General features: G+C 39.6%; 1 protein-coding gene across 1 annotated transcript in view; it reads right to left on the reverse strand.

Moving 5' to 3' along the window:
* Window positions 1-505: 505 nt before the first annotated feature.
* The window catches only part of AMER3 (APC membrane recruitment protein 3), a 44227-nt gene continuing 19001 nt past the window's right edge, over window positions 506-25731 (reverse strand). The window contains exon 3 of the mRNA XM_064457277.1: window positions 506-5594. The gene's annotated coding sequence lies outside the window, so the exon portion shown is untranslated. The remainder of the gene's footprint in view (window positions 5595-25731) is intronic.

Consider the following 25731-nt stretch of genomic DNA (forward strand, 5'->3'; position numbering starts at 1 on the left):
GAATGTGTGGTTTAGTACTTTCTCCGATTACTATTGCATTTCAGGTTGTACCAGCTTTTAGCATATTGGTGTTGCATCACAGCATGATTTGCCTTTTTCCTTCCCTTCCTGCAATTTTCTTCTCAAGAGCATTAATGCACGGATACAATTCTATTAATATTAAGCAAGTTGTTGCTTTCAAAAGCCCTTGTAATTGAGTAACAGATGCTTATGGCTGAATCCATTTAAATACTCAATATAAGACTGAAGTTACTATTCAGGGACGTGGTTAGCATCTTGAGTACTCATCAACTTTCGAGTGGAAATGCTGTGGTGATCAGCACCACACAGAGTCAGTTTGGAGTTCTCAGGTTAGAAAATATACTATAATGCTATAGAAGTTCAGGTGGCACCTGCACTGTATGTCTGGATGTAAATGAATCTGAAACTATGGTAGAATATGGATTAACAATAATTTTATAGTAGTGTAACAGTTTTCTTCTAAATAGTTTATTTGTGATAACAAAGGAACTTTTCCGCTAGCTCTTATTGCATTGTATTAAAGTATAAAGCTATAAATATATTTAAAACATGGCTACAGAAAACTAAATTGAGAAGTGTGTTTTATCAACTTAAAAAATGATGCATCTTTATCTTGCTGAAGTTTTGAAGAATTTCTAAATATCCTTTTACTTAAACGGTTTCCCACAGTTAGAAAGACAAGGCAAATATAATGTGCATATATACTTAACTAGTGTTAAGCTTCAAACTGTAGTCTGTGCTCTCTTATGCCAGGTTTAACTCTTAATTTATTTTCTTTATTTCTCAGACAGTTAAGACTTACGAAGTTGAGACACTTTAAGATGTGCCTGGAAATTAGCACTTTCTTCAAGGAGTCGACCAACTGATTTATAAAGCATGCTGCAAAAGGTACAGATGAGCTTTTGTTAAACAGTTAGATCAGGACTAATTCTTCAGAGAAGCCGGAACTTCCCTTCTTCTTAAACATGGCACTTCTCAAAGCAGGAAGTGCCTATGTTTAGAAACTATCCACTTTCCAAATGGCATACACTTGATAATCTACTAACTTCTTCAGAATAAGATTACAGTAGGTAGTATTTTGATCTCAGTATTCTGATTCTCCCAGTACTGATTGATTGATAAGCCAGGTTCTTCCACACAGAGGAGAATTAGAGGAATAGTGAATTTTGGTTCCTCAAGCCTCATATATAGGCGAGGGATTTAAGAAAACAAAATTCTTCATAAGCAGTAGGGTTTTTTTTCTGAAAAACAAATTTGCAGTGCTGGAAATAGTGATTCATTATCGTCATGTAAAGCAATAAAGCAGTGTTGATCAGAGACCAAACATAACATAGAATCCAAGTGACTTTAGTATGTGACATAGAATATGGTAACTAAAATATAATACATAAAGCATATGTACATCAGATATGACATATGAAAAATAGTTAATAAAATATGTTAAACAGCATATAAATGCATGTATCTTAGTTACAGAGTAAATCATGTATGTATTGAAAATTTTATTAATGTGCTACTCAGATTTTTAAATGGTACCTGCTTCAGATTTCTTCCCTATTCTTGAACTTAACAAGTTTGCACTACCCCTCTTTTATGTGCATGTACACCCTCATTATGCATGTGTATATATATGTACCATGCACATACATTGTCCAAGAGTATCACTGGTTTGTGTCCTTTTCATTACGTAGAAGCTGGAATATGTGACATTGTTCGCTCTTAAATATCCCTCCATTTACCTGCAACTTCATTGTGCAGCCTGTGCATTTGCCGCAAAGCTAAGCATTTACAATATCTTGCCACCAAACACTCCAACTTATTTTGAACAATTAAATACTGTAAGTGAAGCAAAATGTTACTCAACTATTTGTTGCTAAGTTCACATCACTTATATTTGACTGGAATACCTGAATGCCATTTTAATACTTTGCTTTTGGAAGGGACACTTACCTGACAGTTCATGTGGCTCTGATATTTCTTCCTACTTTTTTTCCAGGCATTTTTACTAGCATGAGATTATTAACACTCCAGTTCTGTAAAGTGGTGAATGCTCTCTCCATTCAAAGCAGGAAGTGGGGTTTTATTAAGGGTATTCAGGTACCTGTTCTATGTCCTGGGAGTTCCCAAAACACCTCTGAAACTCTAGAAAACTTCATTAAAAGAAGGAATGTCAAGGATTGATGTCTCTAGCAGAATATAACTTTTTAAAAAGAATTTTTCTACATTTCAGTGAACCATCAGAAGGGAAAAAAATCTTTTTTATTCTTTGGAGATTATCTTTAGCACAAAGATATTGTTTTTTTAATTATTATTCTGATTGTGTGGACACAACTGGTCACTGCTTCTATTCTTGTAAAAACAAGACATTAAATAGATGAGCAGTTTCACAGAAGCTGATCTGAAATTCTGTAGCCACAAAAGTCTGTGCAAAGTTTTTAAAAATTTATCTTAAATTTTTGTATTATCTATTTAAAAGTTAAAAAGCCATCTAACACCGAAGGGGAATGTCAGGATGTTAGGCTGAAAACAGGTGGAAGGAACTTGTTCTCCACAGCTACACACTGCATGAGAAATTGAATATTCAAATATATGGGTGAATTTCACCAGCATGTTCTCATTTCTTAAGGAGGTGTTTCTCATGTAATATAACAAGTTTAATCTAAAGATTTTCCTCCAAACTAGTTTACAGCCAATCTTGGTAAACCTCTTATTCAATATGATTCTGAGGAGGTAGATTTTCTGTTAGTTCTTTAAACGGAGAATGATTAAGCCCTGAAAATTTTTGAGCTTCCCCCAACATTGTACTAGCAGTCATGCAATTCCATGGGGAGAACTAGAATAGACTACCCACAGGCATTTTTTCCATGGTGTGTAATGCAGATCCACAGTTGTTCTCTTGGCAGCATGGGCTGAACCCAGGACGTTTGAATCTCAGAGCACAATACACTTATTGCTAGAACTAGATGTGTCCATAAGCTCAAAGGCTGCAGGTGGCTCATAAATCTACATGCCTCCCTACTTCCCCAACAGAAGTATGTGCATGTGGAACTGTGGGGTATGTGTGTCAACGCTGGGCCTGCATAAGTCCCTGTCTGCACTCATTCCCTATGGTTTGTATCATAAGGGAACCACTGTCCAGGCACAGACAGTGCCACAAAGCCCAGCTTTAAAGTCTGGGAGGAGAGCAGAAGGTGGCCTACAGAGGGAAGCTGTTTGCTTCTCTCTGCGTGAAGGGCAGTGAGCACAAGAGAGGAGATCGGGGTACTTTTAATATAAGCAGCAGCAGGGACTGGGTAGCTCTGACAGGTGAGTAGGACTTACAGGGAGAAGAGCAGCAGAAGGAGAAAGAAGGCACCAAACTGGGAGATAAATAATGTTAGACAAATGGTTTGTTGCTCTGTGCCTGTAAGGCAGGAGGAATAATAGTCTCCTTTGGAATATTGTCTCCTTTGCTTTGTGGCAGCAAAGTGAATTTTCTCCTTCTGTTGCCTTTCTTTTCCTCCATAATGTTGGTTACTCAACTTGCAATCCAGGGAAGAGATGAGCAGTATGTTACAGAGTTGGGAAGTTCTGCCTCTCTGTTCCATTGAGGCTCTGTGCACTTTTACAAGAGACAGTTGGTGAGCGAAGGTAGTGAAGGAGGCTAGCGTAGTAATTACAAAAGGAAAGGGATCACTTGTATGAGGAACAACTAGTTTTTGTACAGACTCTGTCTGTTGCTGAAATGTTAAGCCCTATGTTTTTTATTGTTATTTGATTAGCCCAAATCTAATGTGTCATTTAGCATTTCAGGAAAGAATGCCTATATGATGAACTTGGCATTTCAGGCTTTTATAGTTTAAATGGCAGATTTTTAGCAGTCCTCAGAGATGTAGTTTTGTGCCATGGAAGAGGGTCTTGGGCACCTATAATCTATATTTTAAGGAGGTACTGGTGGTAAATTGACTGCATTCTGAAAGTTGACTTGTATTAGCAGTCTCGGGATGTTGGAGAGAGAACCTCTCTCTTCTTGGTAATTGTAGAGTAATACTGAGAAAGTGCATATCGTATCTAGGGGATGTGGTTTCATCTTATAGCATCATAGTCTTGATGCATACAGTTTTTAAAAATGCAGACATCATTTAAATGCTGTGGATATATGTTATTGCCATTATAAAAGATTTAAGGTAGAAATCATCTTAAATTTAGACGTCAAAATTCAGGCATCTAATTGAAGGTATTTGTCCAGGAGCCTTATATTGTAAATATATAGAGAGAATTATTTCCAGAGAGTCTTTCATCAACCTCTGTAGTTATTTGTTGCCTTCTGTTTACTATAGACAAAGTATGGACAGTTACCTTGGCGAATAAAGCTAAATGAGATTAATTCCTTGCCACTTCAGTGAATTTTAGGAATAAGGTTGCCGTCTTCTGTACCAAGGTGTGAGCTCACTGTTGAGCCAGGAAGCAATTATTTTAACCTTGCTTCAGTGCAAGCCTCATAGGTCCTTCTTCCACTTTTCCCCAAGACAGCAAAGCTCAGGGCAATCAATCTTGATCATCTGGTTCCATCTACAAAGCACAGTTGGTTTTTCTTCAGTTTATTCTCAGAGTGTAAGGCAGCCAAGACCAAATTCCAACTGGGGTATGACTGTTCTGTTAAACTGACTCCAAGGTTGCCACAAAAAAAAACAAAGCTGGGTTAACAATGTATCCTACCTAGTACTTTGAGACTGGTTTTTAAATTGGAAAAAGAAGGCTTTGTATAAGATAAAGTACAGCTGTTGTCATGGATATAAACAGCATGTTTTCTCTCCTTTAAAACAGAACCAAGAAGTTATCTTTTTGATTATGATTTTCAAGTACACATCCTCATCCTATTCACCATTTCTGCTCATGATAAATACATGTCTTTGGACAATATAGGGCATACTATATTATGCTTCCTGATATTTTCATTTGTATGTTTACAAAATATCTTTCCACAGGCAGTAAATCTTGCCATACTAATGTAATCTGCAGTCTAGAACCTTGTTTCTTTAAGATGGTTAAACAGTTGCCATAAAATATATAAAGTATTTCTGTAAAATTCAAGAAAAATTAGCACAACGGAGAACAATTTTATCACTTTATAACAACTGCCCAAGTGAATGCTGCAGATACCTGCATTTTAAAAATATAGTGGTATTCTCAGCTGTTGTGTGGTCCGATGTGATCGAAACATGCCATCTTTTTTTCTTAAACCTTCTTGTCATGGCATGAATTTTTTCACAAACCCACTGAAGGGTTTTTTGGGGTTGTTTTTTGTTTGGGTTTTGAGGTTTTTTTGTTGTTGTTTTTTTTTTCCTCAAAAAAGACTGTTAGTTACCACCCATCTGCAGACACAGTTTCAGGGAGGTGTGGTTGTCAGGAACTCCTAACTATATTAATCAGTTAGACTAGCATGATTTTCTGCCACAACATCTCTAGTGGGATCTCTAGAGAGAAATCCTTGTTGATTCTGACATCGATACAACGTCATGGAAATATGTCATGCTATATTACACATGGCGGGGCAGCATCCATATCTACAAGTGGATTCTTCAGCGTTGTACCTGCAATATAAGCATAAACATCTTAAGTGTTCACATAATTATTTCAGGTTTTTACTTAACAATCTATTGCTGAAAAAGTGAACAAAGGAAAATAACTGAAACCAGAAACAGAAACTGGCTTCCACCAGAGTGCAACCAGGGCCAGATTAGCAATGACATAAGAATTTCCTGTTTTGTTGATTCAGAGTAAACACTGTTTCAGTCACAGAATACTGCAGCGCTTAGCACTAAAATCCATCTCTTCCTGGAACTCCAGTAAATCTGTTATTTAATGGGTATCAAGGTATCTACTGCCATAACACACATTGAGAATACTCTTACAGAGCAGAGGGTGAAAAAGCTGTGAACGGTGTCATTGCCTTGAGTTGTGGCACTAGAAATTAAAGGAGGCCCCTCCCAGCCAGATGCCAGGTCTTACTCTCATTTTTTCCCATTTTCAAAGGTCAAGTCACAAGCCCCTGTGTACCTCTAAGCTATGTGCTCTTTGTGGAGTAGGAAATAGGTCTTCCATGCTGGTGAGGATAAACAAGTACAGAGTAACTTGCCAACTTTGTACCATATGCCATCTGCATCTACCTGAAGTGTCTTTTTAGCAGGAATTTTGTCATTAAGCTTCTGAATTTTCATGAAATAAATAAAGCACTGCCTGCCCAGATCCTTCACCACTCATAAAAATGTGGTTATATCTTTTTTCATGATTCTTAGTGATGCAGCTCAGTGGTTTCCCAGCCTTTTTTTCAGAGTGGTGGTGATCTGTGATCATTTCTGTTTGGCTTCAGTATTCCTCCACCAACTGCAGCTATCCCATCATCCCCCCTTCCCAGCCCAGACCTCTCAGCCTTCCTTTTATTTGACGATCTCATGTTCCCTTCCCATGACATCAGCTGTTGGCTCAGACAGCAGCGACACTAAAACTGAGCAAATAGATTTGGACAGATCAATCTATTCCTCTCTGGTGTCATTCATGTGTCCTCTTCCAGGCCTGGCCTGGAAAAGGAAAAGAGTCCTTTTCCAGAGCTCATGTAAGGGACTTACTTGCTTTGTGGGTTAGAAGGCACTAATTTAAAGAAGTCCAGGATTAGATGTTGAATGAGGCAATAGAGGAAAGTATATGCCTACTTTCCCTCCAGACAGTTCTTGCTAAGAAACTGCCTTAGGTACTCCTAAAAAATAATATCAAATCAGCTGGGATGGACCTCTCTGGTGTATTGAGACTTACGAGCTCTTGTAGCTGTAATTCAGCTGCACTTTCAGTTCCCTTGTGCCTGCTGCTAACCTCTGCCAGCTGTGAGGAGGAGGCAACAGAAATGTGACAGGCAGGCAGAGGAGGGCAGCCTGCCTGATGAACAGGGCAGGGCATTCCCAGGAGGGGACCAAAGTCACCTCTGTATCAGAGGAGCTCACTCTTAACATGTTCTCAGTGCAAGCTCTTAAGTAAAAAACAGTTATTGCCCTCATACTATCTTTATTTATATTTCAGTTTATATAAAAGGAAGACACCTTTGTACTCTTTCAATACTTGTTATTCTTACTCAGAAACTCATGCTTAGGGTCTCCTGTACACAATCAAGACTGTCAGCTTCCCTAGGCAGTAGTATAAATGGCTCCCCAGTTTGTACCCATGTTTAAAGTGGCTGGGAATAGCTGCATTCCTGCCTGCTCCCCTGACCCAGGCACGCTCCCCAAGCTGGGAGGAGGCCTAATCCTTTGAGAATCTCAAACGCAAATACTGCAGTGGTATTTGGCAGGCCAGCCCAGGAATTTGCGATATTCATAAGCTTACTACAGTTTATTTTCCTTGGTCTGTAGACAGTTTTTCCAGGGGTTAAAAGTGACTGATGAACCAATTCGCCCCCTCTAGCACCGTGCAGTACAGCCTGGAAGCTGCCGGAGCGCGTCAGGTTCCCGGCGGGGCGAGGCAGGATTCCCCGCGGGAGGACAAGCGGCAGGACTGCCAGTGCAGCTCTGACACCTAGTGGCTGATCTCCGCCTTCCAGACCCTGGGTGCGTCACCTCTGCGTGTCTCTGCTGTAGCAGTCTTAGGCAGCGGGGTCCTTGCTTCAATATTTTTACATAATAGATTTACTTCTGTGGGTGGGCTTTGTATGCCATGATTGATGAGGCCAGGACGACTGCAGTGTGGAATTTATCAGGTAGACTCCCAAGTTGTGTTGTTCCTAAGGTTTTTTGCTAACAAGCACAGTTTCTTTGCCATGCCCGAAGTCATTCAGGATGCTTGCCAAAAATGAGAGATTTTTGGCACCTGAAAATCCCCATGTAACCTGAATGTTGGCAGTCCCTGAAAAAGCAAAGAGGTTTAACATGTGCCTTGAAAAATTCTACAAACAGCTGCTAAGTGCAAAGACCTTCTTGAGCTGTTTGGATTGCTGTGACCTCCTTCTGTTGAATGTACTCTGCTACGCTCCCAGTGTGCCCGTCTTCAGAGAGGTGCTTCTGTCAGCTTGTAATGTAGTCAGCAGATCTCTGAAGTCCCATCTGCTGTGAAAAATCACACTGATGCCCTGTCACCCTGGTGAAAGAAATGTCATATCCATTTTAAAATAAGGTAAGTAAAAGAGTCAGGGTGGTGATTTGCTTATTCAAAAATCCTACGTGTCAGCATCAGAGTTGGTAATGGGATAGGGAAGTTCTTAATGTGCGTCCCGTGCTCTGGGCCCTGGGACATGGTTTTTGACAGCCCAGAAGACCAGGGCTGGAGACAATAACAATTGTTCTGGTAGCAACTGTGAGAAATGAGATCTTACCTGATGATCTGAATTGCTATGAACTCAAAAAACTGCCTGTAATCACTGAAAAATCTGAAAACAACTGTGAGCATCTTGGCCTTCACAGGAATACAGAAAAGATTTTGATAGTACAGCATTCCAGTATCCATGTGTCCTGTTTGTAGCTGTGTCACGTGGCATAGGCTGCCGTGTACATGCTTATGGTCTCAGAAAGTTTAAGCCAGAAGGACTTTATTACATTGCTTGTGCAGTTAACCGCTTTCATGAAGCAGTGTGTTGTCGGCTGGTGAGCACAAGGTGGCACAGCAGAGCAGGAGTACCAGTCGGTTGAACAAGAAAGGATTGCAGCAGGGCGGTAGGTCTGGTAGCTGGCTATTCAGGTCCTGACTGTGCCCGGCAGCGCAGGAGGGTTCTGCAGCCTGTAATTTCTGAGGTCGCCATCCTTACTGCTAAATCCAGTTCTCTGGTAGGCTGTCTGACTTTTTAATATGTCCTAGGCAGCTCAGTCATTTCATCGGCAGATTCCCTAGAATTTATGGGCGAATATCAGCTCAGCCTTTACTGGGATTATTTATCAACTCCTTCTAGCAGCTCCCCTTTTATGATACAGTTTTCATGACATCTCAGCTGTACCTGCAAATTAAGACTGTGGGACAGTCTTAGTAGTGTCCTGACTCTCAGTTCCTTCCTCCTACAAGCACATTTGAAGATTTTTCTTGTCTCTGGTGTCAATTTTTCTTTTATCAGTTGAATTTCTAAGCATTGTTGTACATGCTTTGAATTTTTATGTTATTTTTCTTTTTGCATCATGCAGTTTTCTAGAGGTTACCTGAGGAACATATTCTAATCTTTTGTTCACTGCAGCAGAACACTGGCCCTTTAAGGCCAGAAGGGATGTTTTTGCAAGATCGGTTGCTCATGTGCCTAAGGAAATCTGTTTAAAAATATTTGATGCAGCCTTTGCTAGAGAGAAGAGTGTCTTGGGAGCTATTAATGTCAGAGGCAAGTTAGAATGTAGGGCCACTGGTCCCTTAAGGGCCTGGGATGAAGAATCTTGTAGTACGGCATTATAAGGTTTCTGCTTCTCCCATCTAGGACAAAGATTTGTCTGTGTTATCAGCCCCAGAACTGAGAGTGATTAGATGAGTGAAGTTAACCATGTATCTGAAGGACTGCCTAACCTAGGAGAAAAGCCTGCTGATTGCAGTTGAAGGGGAACAGGAGGAGGAGGAGATTCTAAATCAAGGAAGTCAGGACTGGAAGCCTAATAACAGCATCAGTTAAGAGATCAGTAGAGACCCCAAAGCTACCCCTCTCCCCCGCCTCTCCCCCTCCCCCCCCCCAAAAAAAATAATAAATTTAAGTAGACTCTGGGAAAGGGAAATTGAGGCAGACTCTTTGCAGGAGCAGTTTCTACTATGAGGGAATGCCCTGAGGCATTCTTTGTCTAGCCTGGCAATTGAATTGCTGTAACCTTGATGTCAAGGTTATTTAATAGCTCTGCTTTAGCATTATCACACAGAGCTAATTGCTCCAGCTGGTTGCGTAAATTAGAAGTTAGCTGGGAATTTTCTGACAGAATGATATTCAGATGGGGAATACACTACATTTCAAAAGTTCAAATATTCTTTGTGAAAATTCAGTTTTACTGGAACAAAAAGATTCTTCCCGGAAAATAAGAAAAATGCCTCACTGCCTGGAAGATTTGCCAATTAGTAAAACAGAATTGACCATAAGCAGCATGCACAAAACAGATAATCTATCTCAGTGGTCTGCCATGGACATATTCAGAAACTCCCTTTCCATGAAGAATATGGTTTTAAAAGAATTGCCCAATTTTTTAAAAAATAAAATATTTTGCAGGAAGGGCTTTCATTTCCCAGCCACTACAGTTTCTACGGGCATGGATCATTTCTCAATAGTGCCTTGAGTGGACTATTGCACACTAAAAAAAAACCAGTACTATGATTTCTATTCAGAAGCACACTTTGTAGGAAACTCCCAATACTACTGGCAATACTAGGTTGGATTTCAGTCCTGCTGAAGACTGACCACCCACATAAAAAGACTGCAGCTGTGCTGGTGCCCCATGAGGTAAGAGGAACTCTGCGCAAGGGCCAAAGGAGCTTCGTGTTATAAACTGGTCCTTTATGTAATATTATATCTCTGAACACTGTGCATTTTTGCTTGCTTGCAGTACTCAGATTCTCAGCCGGAGTCAGAATGAGCTTTAGACAGGCAAGAAATCCAGTGCACACTCCCTGTCCTTCTCCAGCCTTTATATGCCACTCTAGAGATCTTAAGAAGCCAAAGCAATGTTTTCTACGTAGAGAAGAGGTTGGTTCCTCCATAGCTCAAAGGCCAGGACTGTACTACAGATTTTGCTATGACACAGTGATGCACAGATCAGCACAATGGGGTGTGACCTGACAAACAGTAATGTTGCTAGAAGCCACCTGTGTAAAAAACTGACTGGTCATTCCCAGAGAATCAAAAAGTTATACTGTAAAAACTTTTTTTGCTCTTATAAGCTGTATCTGCCTTAGAATGCTGTGCCAGCATAATATACTGCATAATATTATAATACATAATACCCATGCTGACAAAGCACATTCAGTGTGGACCCAGCCTACCCTGCTAGCCCCTGCTTTCCGCAAGCTACACAACAGAAAAGGCACAGAAAGAAGAAAAAAAAGATAGAGCCTCTTGAACTCTTTCTTGCTGAAGAAACATAGTCATGTATTAGTAATGTGGTCCCTGATAGTTCTGCAGTTCCGAACAAACTGTTCAGATCAGTTTGTATCTGTCCCCATAATTCAGTGACAAACTGCAAATGTTAGGCAGCCCTGCCTTTCTTAACTGCATCCCATGTAGTTTACCAGAGACTGGTGTTTTCCTCTACCTGCATAACTACATTCTTTCTTTGAATCTTTTCATGTCTGCGGACCCATCCTAAAAAATTTCAGACCAGAAGATGAATTAGTGGAAGTATTTCGTGAGCATGTGAACAAATGGGATTATCACAAGGTCATAAAATAACTGATATATTGTATAGAAATTTATCTTCCTTTTTCTTTTTCTTTTTTTCATCACAAGTGACTTGAATAACATCCTTCTAAAACATTATCTCTGGAAAAATAGCGTCTGAGCTCTATTGTGTTTTCATAAGTACTCAACTGTCCCTGCAAGTTAAAATATCATCACATGCTTAGTGCACTTGATTACAGGCTGTCAGAATTTGTCTAAAATCTCTGATTCCAAAATTTGCAGTTTTGCTGTCTGCAACTTGTCCCCTTCCTCATTGTCTGCTTCACAGCTCACGTTCAACCTCTGAGTCAAGGTCACAGACAGCTTGAAAATCAATTTTCCATCCCTCTGTTATGCCTTCTTCAACCTTATTTCTTTTCTTATCTCTGTTTATGAAAATGCTGCCTGCACAGCCCTATGTCTGATGCACGGGACAAGTTCACATGTGCAAAATCTTTGCCAAATAGGAAGCCTATATTAAAATAGTCTGTAAATAATCTCTTCCTCTAGCTATCATGAGCCTTTCAGATCATTTATATTGGGTAGTCATTTGAATCTTGTCAGTGCTGCATTGTGCTGCTGTTGATTGAAATGGTAATGAATGCAATACAGTCTCTCAAATTCTTCAGTTTTAAAAAAAGGTACTGTTTACAGGCAGTTAGGAGTGTTACAATTGCATCTGTCTCATTGAGAAGTACAAGCTGGCTGTGTCTGCAGGGTACAGTCAGTCTGGGCTGCAGTGAATCCTGTGTCATCTTTGTGTTGCACATCTGTGGTAATTTGCTGATTAGCTAGAGTTAGGGTCAGCACACAAGACCCTAGTAATCATTAGTAAGTATCAAACTGGTCTAAGTATGTTTGCAATTACTTTTCCTAAGCCAACTCCTTTTCTTTTGCTGGGTACAGCCCACTATCCTGCAAGCTGCTCCAGTGCTCTTTGACTCAAAATTCTCTCTGTTCTCACATCCAGACTGTGTCTGCACCTGGTCTATCTGTGCATAAAATCCTTTTATCCATATGACTAAGGCTCTAATTCATGTTCTGTTCATTTTGCTTCCGAGGTATCAAAATTTCTCTTTCTTCTGGCCTTGATAAGCATAGTCTTGCCTGTTTGTATCCGCTCAGAATGTTGTTGCAAAGATGGTATTTTTCTGTCTGCTTATACTAACCCAAATACCTGTCACTTTGCGTGCTTCCCATCATTTCTCTTACTCTATTCACATCTATCATTTGGTGGTTGATCTCCCTTCCAAGGCTTCAGAAGGCCAATCCTAGTCTACCTAAATATTGATTCATGTTTATGGTTAGTCAACAATACCAGTCTGCATTGTCTCCTTGTTATGTTTCCAAAGAAGAAATTTAATGTTTTGTCCTGTGGGGGCTTCTGGTGTTCCAAAGTCCCTCCCTGAAACTATGATAATACTAGATGACACTTCTGTTTCTGATGGGCTGGCTGGTACCCTCTCATTTTTTCCTTGTACTGTACCATCTGCCTGTATCCATCTGTGGGTGTTTGCTTTGCATTGTCATTTCTAGACATCATTTCTAGCTTTTCGGAGTACAGACCCAAAAACTGGTCTTTGTTTAGGCAGCACTTACCATGAGGGTAGATGGAGGGTAAAGGGGAAGGAAGTCAGGCATTTGGGTCTGGAATATGCAGGCATGGCAGCAACAGAAGTGATTACATGATAGTTATTCTTTCATTTTTCAAAACTGAAATTGAAATTTACTCTTGCCTGGATATTCTCCATGGTCAAGTAACCTTGATGCTATAGCTTACAAAGTCCTGCTCATTTTTATCCCTTTAAGGCCAATTGTTGTGACACTGTTTTGGTAGTAAGCATATAGATCTATATAAGTTTTTGCTAAGCTTCACTAGAATGGAAATCTACATGAAGCAGGGATGTGACACACAGAGGAACAAGCCTAATTTTCCATCTGGAACAATTCCGCATTTAAAATGAATGCTTACTCTCTCAGGAAGAAATGTATTTCACTTCCTCTTATTGAGGAAGGCCAGACAGCAAGATATAGAGCTAGAGAGCAATTGCCAAGTGTTACATACAAATTTATGGGATTCATTTTGAGCAATGATGAAATAAGACAAATGCTTGACTTTTTCTGTCATATAAAGTATTGGGTCATGTAGAGTTTTTAGAGAGGTAAAAATAAAATTGAATCATTTCCAGTGCAGAACTTCTGCTAACTTGTCAACCCTTCAGCAGAGGAATGAGACTGACTGGGGCAGCCTTTCATACTGAGGGAGGAATATTTTATTCCAGGAACTTGTGGAAAGGGTTCCCATCTCTATACCAGAACTCCTCCCTCTGACAGAATGGGAAGGCATGCAAAGATAATAGCAGCTCCTTGATGCCAGGCTCACATACACTGCTTCATGGGAGATGTCTAAAAGTTCATAGGTCTCTAGTGTCAACTCAGAGGAGTTTTCTGTGTTAGCCTTGAGGGGAGACGGTGCCTTTCTGAGCTCAGAGGTTGTGGAGCCCTCATGAAGAGACTTTTCAACACACTAATCTTTTCCGAAGAAGATAACTGTACCATTAGAGAAAATTGCACTCTCAAAGGGAGTTACTAGCAGGTGAAAAAGCCTTACTAACAAAGTTCTTGTTTTTCTTGCAAGTGCCTGAATCACACATTGCAGGCAAGGTAGACTGAGGAAGCCATCTGTACCTCTGGGGCTTTAAAAACTGTTGTGGTGTTTGAAGGGCGATTGTCTAAAAATGCCTCTCTGAAAGTAAAGGTAAAGAGACCAGGTAGATTCATTAGATGCCAAGATCTGGTCCAAGCAGTCCAGGTTTGAAGTTTGGTGACAGGTATCCATCCAAACCCGTAAAAATTTTACTGTGAGAGAAACACTGCTGTCATCAGCTCCTTGACCTTTGTCTACAGTGCTCTGGAGAGAGCACCTGGATTTGGATTCAGATAGACTAACAGTAACTGCAGGAGAGGCTGAGCTAGGACACGTACTGTATTGCACCTTCAGACAAAGCTGGCTGAAGTGTGTTTGGCATTTAACTTGGACTGCCGAGAACTCCAGGTTCTTTACCAGACAGGGCTGTGAGGGCAGCATTGGCCGTTGGATTTTATCTTTCTGGTCTTCAGCAAAGTCAGGCACTGAGGACCCTACAGTGCAGTTTTCCTTTACAGTCCTGCCAGTCTAATTTGTTTGTTGGCAATAGGAATATTTTCTTTAGTTGACCTTACCACACCTGGTAACTGTGTTTCTAACCACAATTCACACATTTGACCTCCTAACAAAGAGCCTAAGCATTAAAAATGTATGAGACCATGATGAGGGGGGCAGCTGAATGCCTGCATTAGTGCTGAAGCTGAATTATTGATAGAAAGAGTGATTTTTACTTTACTTTTAGCTATTGAATAATAGATTAAAAGCTGCACAATAGGATTATTTTCATTACTCACGTAAATGACTTGTTCAGTTAAAAAGAGTGAGGAGAACAAATGAAAAGTGCCCTGGGGTGGCAAATATATTAGACATAAAATTTTTATGTTCTAGAGTATTTATTCATTTTGGACATATATTCCAATAAATGTTTTGATTTAACAGGTCTAATAAGGAATGTTTTGTATAATTTAGAAGATAAGATTATACTTGGTTTTCTCTGAATGTAACTATGATGCTATTACCAGATTGACTCATATCTGGACTTTATAATTATTACGTTATTGGATCCCTCAGTCTTCCTATGTATGATGTGCCACACTGAGCTGTCACCATCTGTGTAGCCCTAGAGAAATAAGAAGTTTGTTTGATTTTGCCTTTCCTATTTAGTTTGGGTTCAGTAAAAATAATGCCTATTAAATCTTTTCAGAGATTAATAATCTGTTTGGCTTTCTACACTGCCTTTGGCTATCAGATCTCCTGGCTGGTTATAAATGTACCCAGCAAGAATCTTGTTGCAGATTTCTGTTAGTCAATCAACAGCATTGTTACTGAAGGTATTAGATGTCATCATTGCCGTGAATTTTGAATAGACAGTTGCTTTTGCATTTCCACTTGTGATACTCTCCTGCAGGGCTGGATGATGTTGACTTTGAACTGGATAGCTCCTTTTCTATCAGCTTTGAAATTTTTTCAGCACAGACTCAGCAAGTATCTGGTAAGCTGACTGCGTAGCTTTCTACTTATATCCCTTGGCAACAATTTGAAAAATAGGAAGAAAGAGCAAGTTTGCTTTAACTGAAATTATTCAAATTCATTACAGCCTCTATGGAAAAGTGGGACTGCCAAAATAGTGCATTTCATTTCTTCTGTTGGTATTTTCTTATCCAAAGAACCCAAAGTAACACAGCTACCAGTATAACTTCATAGAAGTATCTAAAAATGTTATGTTTCAGTCATGATAGGTATTGATTTAGAACCCACTCAAATCTCTGGAAAAATCTCTCTGGAATTGCAACAGTGTCTGCAAAGTCTGTTGATGGGAGGCATTCCATTTAATACAGCAAATTGCAATTAGATGTATGCAGAATTGTCCCTTTTAGCATCCACACAGGCTTGTTTCCTTACACACTCCTAGCTATTACTGAGTAAGCAATATCTATGCACCTCTCAATGCAACCTTCCTGGATGACAGCCATCAACTATCCAGCTTCAATGCCCATGCATTTTCAGATCATGAGTTCCCTAAAGGGATGCGAGAATTTGGTAAATTTTGTGATGCTGAAGGCTGTCTGGTAAGAAGAGAAAGTTTCCAGTCTGAGTTCACTGTGAGTAGGTTGCTGAGTTACTATCCAAGGGTAAAATAAAAATATGTACCACTGACCTACTTAGTGTTGAAAGTCTCCATATTCCATTATTGATGAGCTGATCTACTTAATGCCCTCCTTGTTGCCTGTAGTTAGTTCAGTGGCAGGATCATTTAATCTATTCCTTCATTTCTGGACTAATGTAATTAGAATTTCCCTGTTTTATAGCCTGATATTCAGACCCAGTAGAATATGTACAACTGAAATATATAGGCTGAGTCAGAAGTTTGCTATAGGCTGAGTCAGAATATGCTTTTAAAATCTAAAGTTAGGCACACAAGACTAAATTTTAGTCTGCATGGTCTGATAAGTTCTATAAGGAAAAGCACAGATGATGCTCAAGTCTTGCACTTTGAGTTTGCAGTTTAGAACTGATTCAGTTTGGTAGGGCGTTTTTTAAAAGACAGTTTCTGCAGGATTCTAAAGTGTTGGCATTGTAATTTTGGTTTTTATATTATTAGACAAACTCCAGCAATAGATCATGGGGGTTTTTGCTAAAGAAACTCAATTGCCTCTGGCAAGCTAAAAAACAAATGGCGATCCTAATAAAACTATGATTTTGTTCTAAGTATTTAAATTTTTTAGTGTATTTTAAAAAGATCTATTTTCAAAACTGGCTTTTAGTTTCAGAGTATGTCATGCAGGTAACTAGAGAGATTAATATAGAGTTACATCCTAACTAGTAAAAGAGACTGTTCACATTGCTGAAGGAGGTGATTTTAATTTTGGAAGCCAACTTCTTTTTTTAACTGTCTGGGTTGAGAATCTGATAAACGTAGCTGTCAGCCATGAGTGATGTGGGGAGGAGGGGAGAAAGAAGTCTTCCTGTGCTATATTTAGCAGTGTTCATGACGTAAAACCAGGAATTGGTCTGTACTGCAGCAAGTTCTTTAAGTTTTTTGACCCTATTATTTAGAACTGACTGTATGGCTATATGGGTTTAACTTAATAGCAGCCTCTTAGAAAAACAGGAAGTAAAAACAATGAGTCAGTCTAGGACATACCTTGATAAATACCTCAGGGTAGGAAAAGGGCAAATGCCCAAAGTATTTCCTTTTGGCTTTGTAACATCTAAGTGCCTGCCAGGTTGAATGGCTTGCATTGCCAGTGATGGGGTATAACAGATCACAAGGGCTATGAACTGTGGAACAGATTTTATGTTGAGAGATGAGCTCATTTGCCTTCCTGTTGAGGGGAAATGAGTGTCTCCCACAGACTCCTGTAGAGTGCTAAAGAAGTTAAGCCATCCTTGGCTTTTCTGCTAGATGAAATGCTCATGTGAAGTTAGAAATCCTGCAGACCCTTCTGTGGCTTAACATACTTCTTTTCAGACACCATGCTTTTTTCCTAACGCTAAATGTTAAACACACCATCTCTGTGTGAAGACTGACTGGCAGGTCTTTCTGTTAACAGTTATCACCAGGAGCCTGGTAGAGTGAGCTGCAGATGTTGAATCCAGGCAGATCTGCTTACATGATGATGGAAAACACTCAAGGTACTCCTAGTGTTAGTGGACCTGCTCTAAAAGCAGGCTCAATCCAGAAGTAAATGAAAAGATGGAAGCACAAGTGCAGCTAAGTTTTCTGCAGTAGCACTTGAGCTGTGCCCAGCACTGCACTGAATGGAGAAGACAGTATTTGTGTGTCATCTTCCCATTCCTCTGTTTCAGCCATTGATGTAGGTTGCTCTGATGCTCTGTTGTTTCAGATCCTATATAGTTCCTCTGCCAACTGGAGAAGGGCCAATATGAATGTGAAACCCAGCTATGTTGCCAGTTTTTCATAATACTGTTGAATGCTTTTTCTTAGCCTTAAGGTATTCCCTTTCCACACAGGCAGTCTTTGGAGAGAGGGTCCCTTCAATTTACAGTTCTTAATCAAACCTGAAAATCTGTCCTATGATTTACCACCATCTTGACTGCCCATTAAGGCTGCTCACCCAGTACTTTGTCAGAAAACGTTGAATCACTGACCTGTTTTCATCTTATAACCACACCACAGACTCTTTTGCTGCCCTTCCCCCCAGCGTCCAAAAATTAGGACACAGTCTATTGTAAACTTGCATGTCCATTAAATGATGTGAATGTAGAATGGGTTGGAGTATCTGGGAAATTAAGTGTAAGGGTGCCCAACTGCAACACGATCAGCCGAACATGGCATTCTTCTTGCTCCTTACCTTCTGAGGAAGGGAAACACTCCTTGATAAAGGCAGACAATATACAGAGTTATAATTTGTGTTTAGTAAGCATTTGTATTCTTGAAGATGAATTGATAAAAGGCCATTGCATTGTAACAGCAGATGTACACAGTTACGTGGACATCCTGTTTAATTCAAAAAATGAAAAGTGGCTACTTAGACATCATAAATTAATAATTTGTCACATTTTCAAGTTTCCATTTGCATCCGCTTTGGAAAGTCACTTAGTTAGAAGGACACAGTGAGCAGAATTAAGTTTTCTATATTTTATGACTAAAATTTCTAATAAAAAATTGGAGAAGAAAGAAGAGAAAGTGATATCATATGACACATCATATGACACCTTGATCCTATTAGTACATAGCATATTGCTATGCTTTCATGATCTGATGAAAAATGTTAAGATACATCTGTAAGTTGTGTAAGTTTCTAGGATAATAGTCAATATTCATGTGGTATGTATTTACCTCAGAAGGATGACTGTTAGGAATGTGAACATAATCCATGAATGGTCCAAAATTGGTGAAAAGGTAATGATTCATTATTTCACAAAATACAGGGAGTAATAGGCTGCTGAATATTGTTGAGGCCATAGATGTAAAGTATGTAAATTTTTTTTCCATATAATGCAAAATTAAACTGTAGAATTCACTAGCACAGAATCTCATAGAGGTCAAAAGTATGTATTGGTTCAAAATGAGTTTAAATAGGTAATGGAAGATAGCTCAGTTGATTAAATACAATGGCATGAATATTGTTTGCCCTTAGTTTAGATAGCTTAATACCACTGACTGCCCTATTTTCATTCTTTTCCATAAGCATTCTCTCCTGGTCACTACTGGGGAGAAGGTAAATAGGGCTTTCATCTGCTCAAATATGGATGTTTTGGATATTCACATAAATGCAACTGTTTAGTATCAAATCTGTTAATAAAAGTATCCATCCTAAAAATCTATTTCTCTTTGTCATAACTGTCTGTGTATCATAACTGTCTCTGTCTCCCTTCCTCTCTCATTTATGAGAACAGAATTCCTCAGGAAGACTCTTGAATTATGGAAGGTGTAAATTCAGCCTTGTGAAATACTGCAAAAAAATTCTGGAATCTTGTCAGTTCTCTTACAATATTTTATTACAAATTGAGTCTAAGCCTTCGTGCCTTGCTACTCTATAAAGCCTGTCGAAGTGAACCAAATTGATACCATTGATCAGATGAGCAGAAGTTTTCAAATTTTCAATTTTGATAAAACCACAAAGATTTTGTGAACGTTTTCAGTTCACTCTCATGGCACAAAAAGCACAAGGCTTCCAGAAATCAGTGAAGGGCATAATTCACTTTATACTCTTAAGTATTTGTATTCATGGAAAAGTGATTAAGAAATAATACCAAGTTATAAATTGTTGGAGAGTTTGGAGTTGCCACTTTGGAAGGTATTTGACAGTGGTGTACAAAACAGAAGGAAATTAGTCCTGCCAGTGATCCCTTCCCATCTTCAGAGACCGTGTTCAAAGAAAGGCCTGAGCCCTTTAAGCAAAATCAAATCCGTTGCTAGCCAGCATTGTTTGGTTTATGATTTTCCCTAACATCAGATTGATCTTTAGCATTCTTCAGTAAAAGGGAGTTCAGCCCATTACCAGTAACAATTTTAAATGTGGAAACCTGCATGAAGAGAGATCAAACAGTAGTCACAGGAAAGTAGAACTGAGTTTTCTTGAAGAAACAGATGTAACACCACTGCCCAATAAGCCGCTTGAGAAATCTCTAATTTTCAGTTGCAGTTGGGGAAATTAATAGTTTTGCTACTTAATATAAGGGAAATTAGAAATCATACCTGAAAAATTGGCAAAGTATTCTAATAACGAGACTTTACCTATTATCTTCCCAGTACTATAATATTGGAACTGCATAAGTGAAAAAGCGAAGAAAAAAATTAAAATTACAGCAATGAACGTTCCTGATTTTTTTGATGACACACATATTTTTGTTGTCACTGAGATACTTTTTTCAGGTATTCCCCAAAACCACAAAGAAATATAGTGTGCGCCAGTTTATAACTTAGTAGACATTTTTTCAATTGATTATGCTGCTTTAGATATTTATGTTACCGTAGATGTATGTCTAAGGAACTAAATAACTATTTCCTGTAAAAAGTCAGGAATGTCCTGTCAGAAAGCATACTAAAGCAAGGCTTTCAATGTACATGTCACTTAACTTGGTAATAGTTAGGCCCTTAATCAACTTAAGGATTTTCTTCCTGAGTGCTAGAGAAATCTCTCTTCACGGTAGGATTTTTTCTCCACTATGAAATATTTTCTATTGGACCATTATTCATCACTGTATTGTGGTCATTTTAGGTTTTTATGCCTTTAATTACAACACTAAGTAGATAACTGCATGATACAATGAGTGATAAATTGCTATTAGGGAAAGTTTGTTGATTTATATTCTGTGGATGATTGCCATACGAGGTTCTTATTAGATAACAGAATACTTTCTATAAATTTCCTGAGCTGAATAAATAAAATAAGGACTGAGGCAACATCACAGTGCCTTCAGGTCAGGTTAAAGGTGAGGTGTGCGCTCTGCTTTGAGGCAAAGAGACATATAGTTACAAGGAGTGCAGATGCACCAGTAGCAGCAGAAGATGGCCTGGAAGTCCCTTCCTGGATACCTTCCAGGGAGTCTTGTGGCTTTGTGTCCAAACAACATACATAGATAGACAGAGGGAGGTGGAGAATGAGCTATTCTCTCTGCAACCTCTTTCCTGGGGACAGCACATAAAGTTAATGCTGCTTCTAGCAATGTTATCTTCAGGCCTGCATCTCTTCCCCTCCTGCAGAAAGGAATCAGTGCTAAGAAAGGTGAAAGAGGCAGCAGAAGCAGGGCAGTAGCACAGAATTGTGAAGAGGTTGAGTCTGATGATTAGAAGTAAGAAAATTTGGTACCACATCCTAATGGAGAGTGCTCAGGGTCTACAATTGCTAAAAGGCAGGGTTTTTTTAAAAGACTATTTCTGCTGAACTGATTTGTTACAGATCAGTGTGGAAGACAGTCTAAAACATATTTAGGAATCCTGTCTTATTTTTCCCCGAACAATAGTTTGGTGCCACAGAGTTGCAAATAAACTCATCTATTCTAAATACATACTATCCCAATTTTTGTTAATTTAAAATAACTTTTAACAGCATTTTTCAAAAGCTTCATGAGTAATTAAAAAAAAAAATAAAAGAAGGTTAGTGGTAGTTTACTAAGCCACTAATTCTTGTAACTCAACATTAGGAGGTGGCAGTTCATTACTAACAATGCTACTGTTGTCTGAGTCCTTCTAGGCAAAGAACCAGAAAACATTTCCAAGCTAATTGGAAGCTACATGAAGCATTCATTCTTTTAACACATATAGCATCCCATCAGAAATCACAGCGACTAACACTGCATTTGTTAATAGAACCAGCTTCAAAGACTAAACAATTCAGCTGATTTGAGCACTGTGATTCTTGGGCCAAGTCTGTGCCCACTCTATCCCACAGACATGCTACCATGAAGAAACTATGAGATGGCTGGGCAGTGAAGCAGATTGTGGAAAGGGGATGTAAAAGGATGGTGCATGGCCTGTGCACCACAGGGAACAGTGCTTTTCAGCAAATCACTGCATGGAGTCAGAGGTGACCAGGGGATTTGCAGTTACAGTTAATGTTCCATGATCCATGGGCAGTTACTCAGATTGTGGATAAAGCAGACTGTACACACAAGGCTAGCTTAGGTGCCTCACAACATAAATACGTGGAAACATACTGTATCTGACATTGTGCTCTCCCAGAATGTAGGTTTTTCTGGGTTTCTTAGCTTCCATAGCAGGCCAGCCCAGATGGAAGCTGTTCCATGCAAAAAACTTTTGGTCACAGAATCACAGAATGGTAGGGGTTGGAAGGGACCTCTGGAGGTCATCTCATCAGCACCCCTGCTTGAGCAGGCACACCTAGAGCAGGGGGCACAGGAACACATCCAGGCAGGTTTTGAATGTCTCCAGGGAAGGAGACTCCACAGCCTCCCTGGGCAGCCTGTGCCACTGCTCTGTCACCCTCATAGTAAAGAAGTTTCTTCTCATGTTTAAGTGGAACTTCCTGTGTTCCAATTTGTGCCCATTGCCCCTTGTCCTGTCATTGGACACCTGTGAAAAGAGTCTGGCCCCATCCTCTTGACACCTGCCCTTTAGATATTTATAAGCATTGATAAGATCCCCCTTCAGTGTTCTCTTGTCCATGCTGAACAAACCCAAGTTTCTCAGCCTTTCCTCATAAGGGAGATGCTCCAGTCCCCTCATCACCTTGGTAGATCTTCACTGGGCTTGCTCAAGCAGCTCTCTGTCCTTCTTAAACTGGGGGGCCCAGAACTGGACACAGTACTCCAAGTGTGGTCTCACTAGGGCAGACTAGAGGTGGGGGATAACCTCCCATGACCTGCTGGCCACATTCCTTTTAATGCACCCCAGGATATTGTTGGCCTTCTTAGCCACAAGGGCACATTGCTGGCTCAGGGTCAGCCTGCTGCCCACCAGCACTCCCAGGTCCTTCTCAACAGAGCCACTTTGCAGCAGGTCAGCTCCCAGTCTGTACTGGTGCATGGGGTTGTTCCTCCCCAGGGGCAGGACCATACACTTGCTCTTGTTGGATTTCATGAGGTTCCCCTCAGCCCAGCTCTCCAGCCTGTCCAGGTCTCGTTGGATGGCAGCACAGCCTTCCTGTGTATCAGCCACTTCTCCCAGCTTGGTATCATCAGTGAACCTGCTGAGGGTACACTCTGTCCCTTCGTCCAGGTCATTGATTAATATATTGAACAGGACTGGACCCAGTAGAGACCCCTGGGGAACACTGCTAGTTACAGGCCTCCAACCAGACTGCCCCATTGACCACAACCCTCTGAGCCCTGCCCTTCAGCCAGTTCTGTCCACCTCACTGTCCAGTCATCCAACCCACACTTCCTTAGCTTGTCTATGAGGATGTTATGTGAGACAGTGTTGAATGCCTTACTGAAGTCAAGGTAAACATCCACTGCTCTCCCTTCGTCGACCCAGCCAGTCACACCATCCTCCTGCAGCGTCCTTCTGAGAGCCCATATTATCTATGTTTTTTTCCACCATCCAGGTCTTCCCAGCCCACTGAAAAGCCGAAATAAAGGAGAGTTGTCAGCACTTGAAGAAACCTATGCCTCATAGGAACACAAAATGCGATGTTGTGTTGACTGGGGAGGACCGATACTGCTTGTGTATCCTGGACATATGCAGGAAGGAGGTATGTGATCTTGAGAAGCATAACAAAATAAGTGCCTATAGGGTAGCTAAATTGTGCTGATTAGCTTGTTGCCAATGTTTCACTTGTAGGTTTCCCAGATACCAGTACTTCATAAAAATTTTCATTGCCCTTTTTAAGATTATACCTGCTGCAACATTCCTTTAACTTCCTTCCTCACTGTCAACTCAGCACAGTAACTATAGCTCAGTGCAGGAGGTCTGGCCACCACCTCCATTTTGGAATCGTATCAGTGGCTTCTTGAATTGCCAAAAGGGCCATCTGGTATACAACATCCATCCTGCCCAAGCCAAGTGATGCTATCTTGCAGGGGATTGTGTTCCTCCCTTTGTTGATTGCTCATTGCTGGCTTGCTTGGTTCTCAGTACAGGTAAAGTGTAACTCAGCTGTTCTGTTATGGTCGCCTCCTGCCCTTATCCCTCAGGCCTGTTTTGGGTGACAGTAGTAAAGTACATAGACGGCATTCCTACAAGAGACTGGTTGTACTTTGCAAGAATTTATCTCTAACCCTTGAAGTATATAACCAGGGTAAAGGTAATGACTTATTCACTCTTGGCTTTCAGCATAAAGTTTTTTATATGTGCTAGATGAAAAATCATAATTGTGGTCTATATCCAGTCAGGTGATTTATGTACATTCATGTGAATTGCCTCATTTTCCATTCCTTCTGGTAGACTGTAAGGTATAATGTTAGATAAAGAAATGGAGTAACTGGTTGGGTTGTTTGTTTTAGGTTTTTTTTGTCAGCACTGTCTGACAGTGTGGGCAACTCGGACGTTCAATCACCTATCTGCAGAGAAGTCAAAATACAGCTGAGGTCACTCTGGGTTAGGCCAATCATAGTATCCAATAATAGTTACTGCAGTTATAGACCTTTCATTTTTTCCTTTAGCAAATAAAGGAAGATAGCATACCTCCTGACATAGGTCATATTTCAGCTCAGGGAAGAATGCTACTCTGCTCATCGGGGAGATAGAACACAGCTCAGTGCAGCATGGTTCACATGAGCATACACATGATGGGGATTAGTGAAATTGATTTCTGAGGAAATCCCACAAGTATTAAGAGCAGTATCCTATCAGCTTAAATAAATCAAAATTCCTAATGGTGTTTACTGGTTGTTAGGGCTGAAAATGAACTACAGGATTTGGGCTTGCAAAAATACAGCTTCCCTAAAACACAATTAAGGCATAGAGAGGAACAGCAGAATGGGAGTGGTAGACAGTGGTGACTGATAAGGGGTAGAACCAAGCTGGAAATAAGCTTTTATTGGAAGGTGGACCCTTCCTTCTCTGATCATGAAATCTAGAATTTTTGGAGGGCTCAGAAATACACTCCAGAGCAGCAGTTTGTGTTTTGGGTTGCTGGCTTTACTACTGGTGTATAAAACATTAGAACATGGCTAGTCAAAAATTTGAGAAAATAAAGAGAAAAACATATGTTTTTCTAAGAAAACAAACAAAAAGTAGAAAAAATGGAAGTAAAGTATGAGCAATCAATATTTAGACTAAATTTTATTCAATTAAATGACTGTTGCCTGGTCTCTGGATTTCTTTTAAAAACCTGCTTCATCTTTGGATTTTTTTTTTAATTTTTCAAAGACTAAATGGCCCTTTAATTAGGTAAGTCTGAAACATTGTGCAATGGAGACTAGTCTTGCCTGGGAAACAATAAGTTGCCCCAGCATTTTGTGTTTGTATAGTTTGATGGCTATTTGATTGAACCACTGTGAGTCAAGGGCATTAAAATTTCTATATACACTGATAAGTATCTTTACTATCTTTAATAATAATTTTTATTATTTTAAATTAATTTAAATTTAAATTTAATTTATTTTTTATTTTAATATTTAATTTTAAATTTTTAATAATTTTTATTATTTTAATTAATTTAATTTAAATTTACATAAAATTATCTTTATAATTTTATAGTATCTTTAATAATAATTAAACTATCTTTAATAATATTAAATGTGTGAGGTTCAGAGGTCAAGGAAGCAATAGAGGCAACTTTTCCTTTTAAGTGTCTGTATATAAGTTTGTCTCTATAAAATCTAATAACATAAAGCTTTCACA

This window comes from Phalacrocorax carbo, chromosome 7 (assembly GCF_963921805.1).
Source record: "Phalacrocorax carbo chromosome 7, bPhaCar2.1, whole genome shotgun sequence".
NCBI lineage: Eukaryota > Metazoa > Chordata > Aves > Suliformes > Phalacrocoracidae > Phalacrocorax > Phalacrocorax carbo.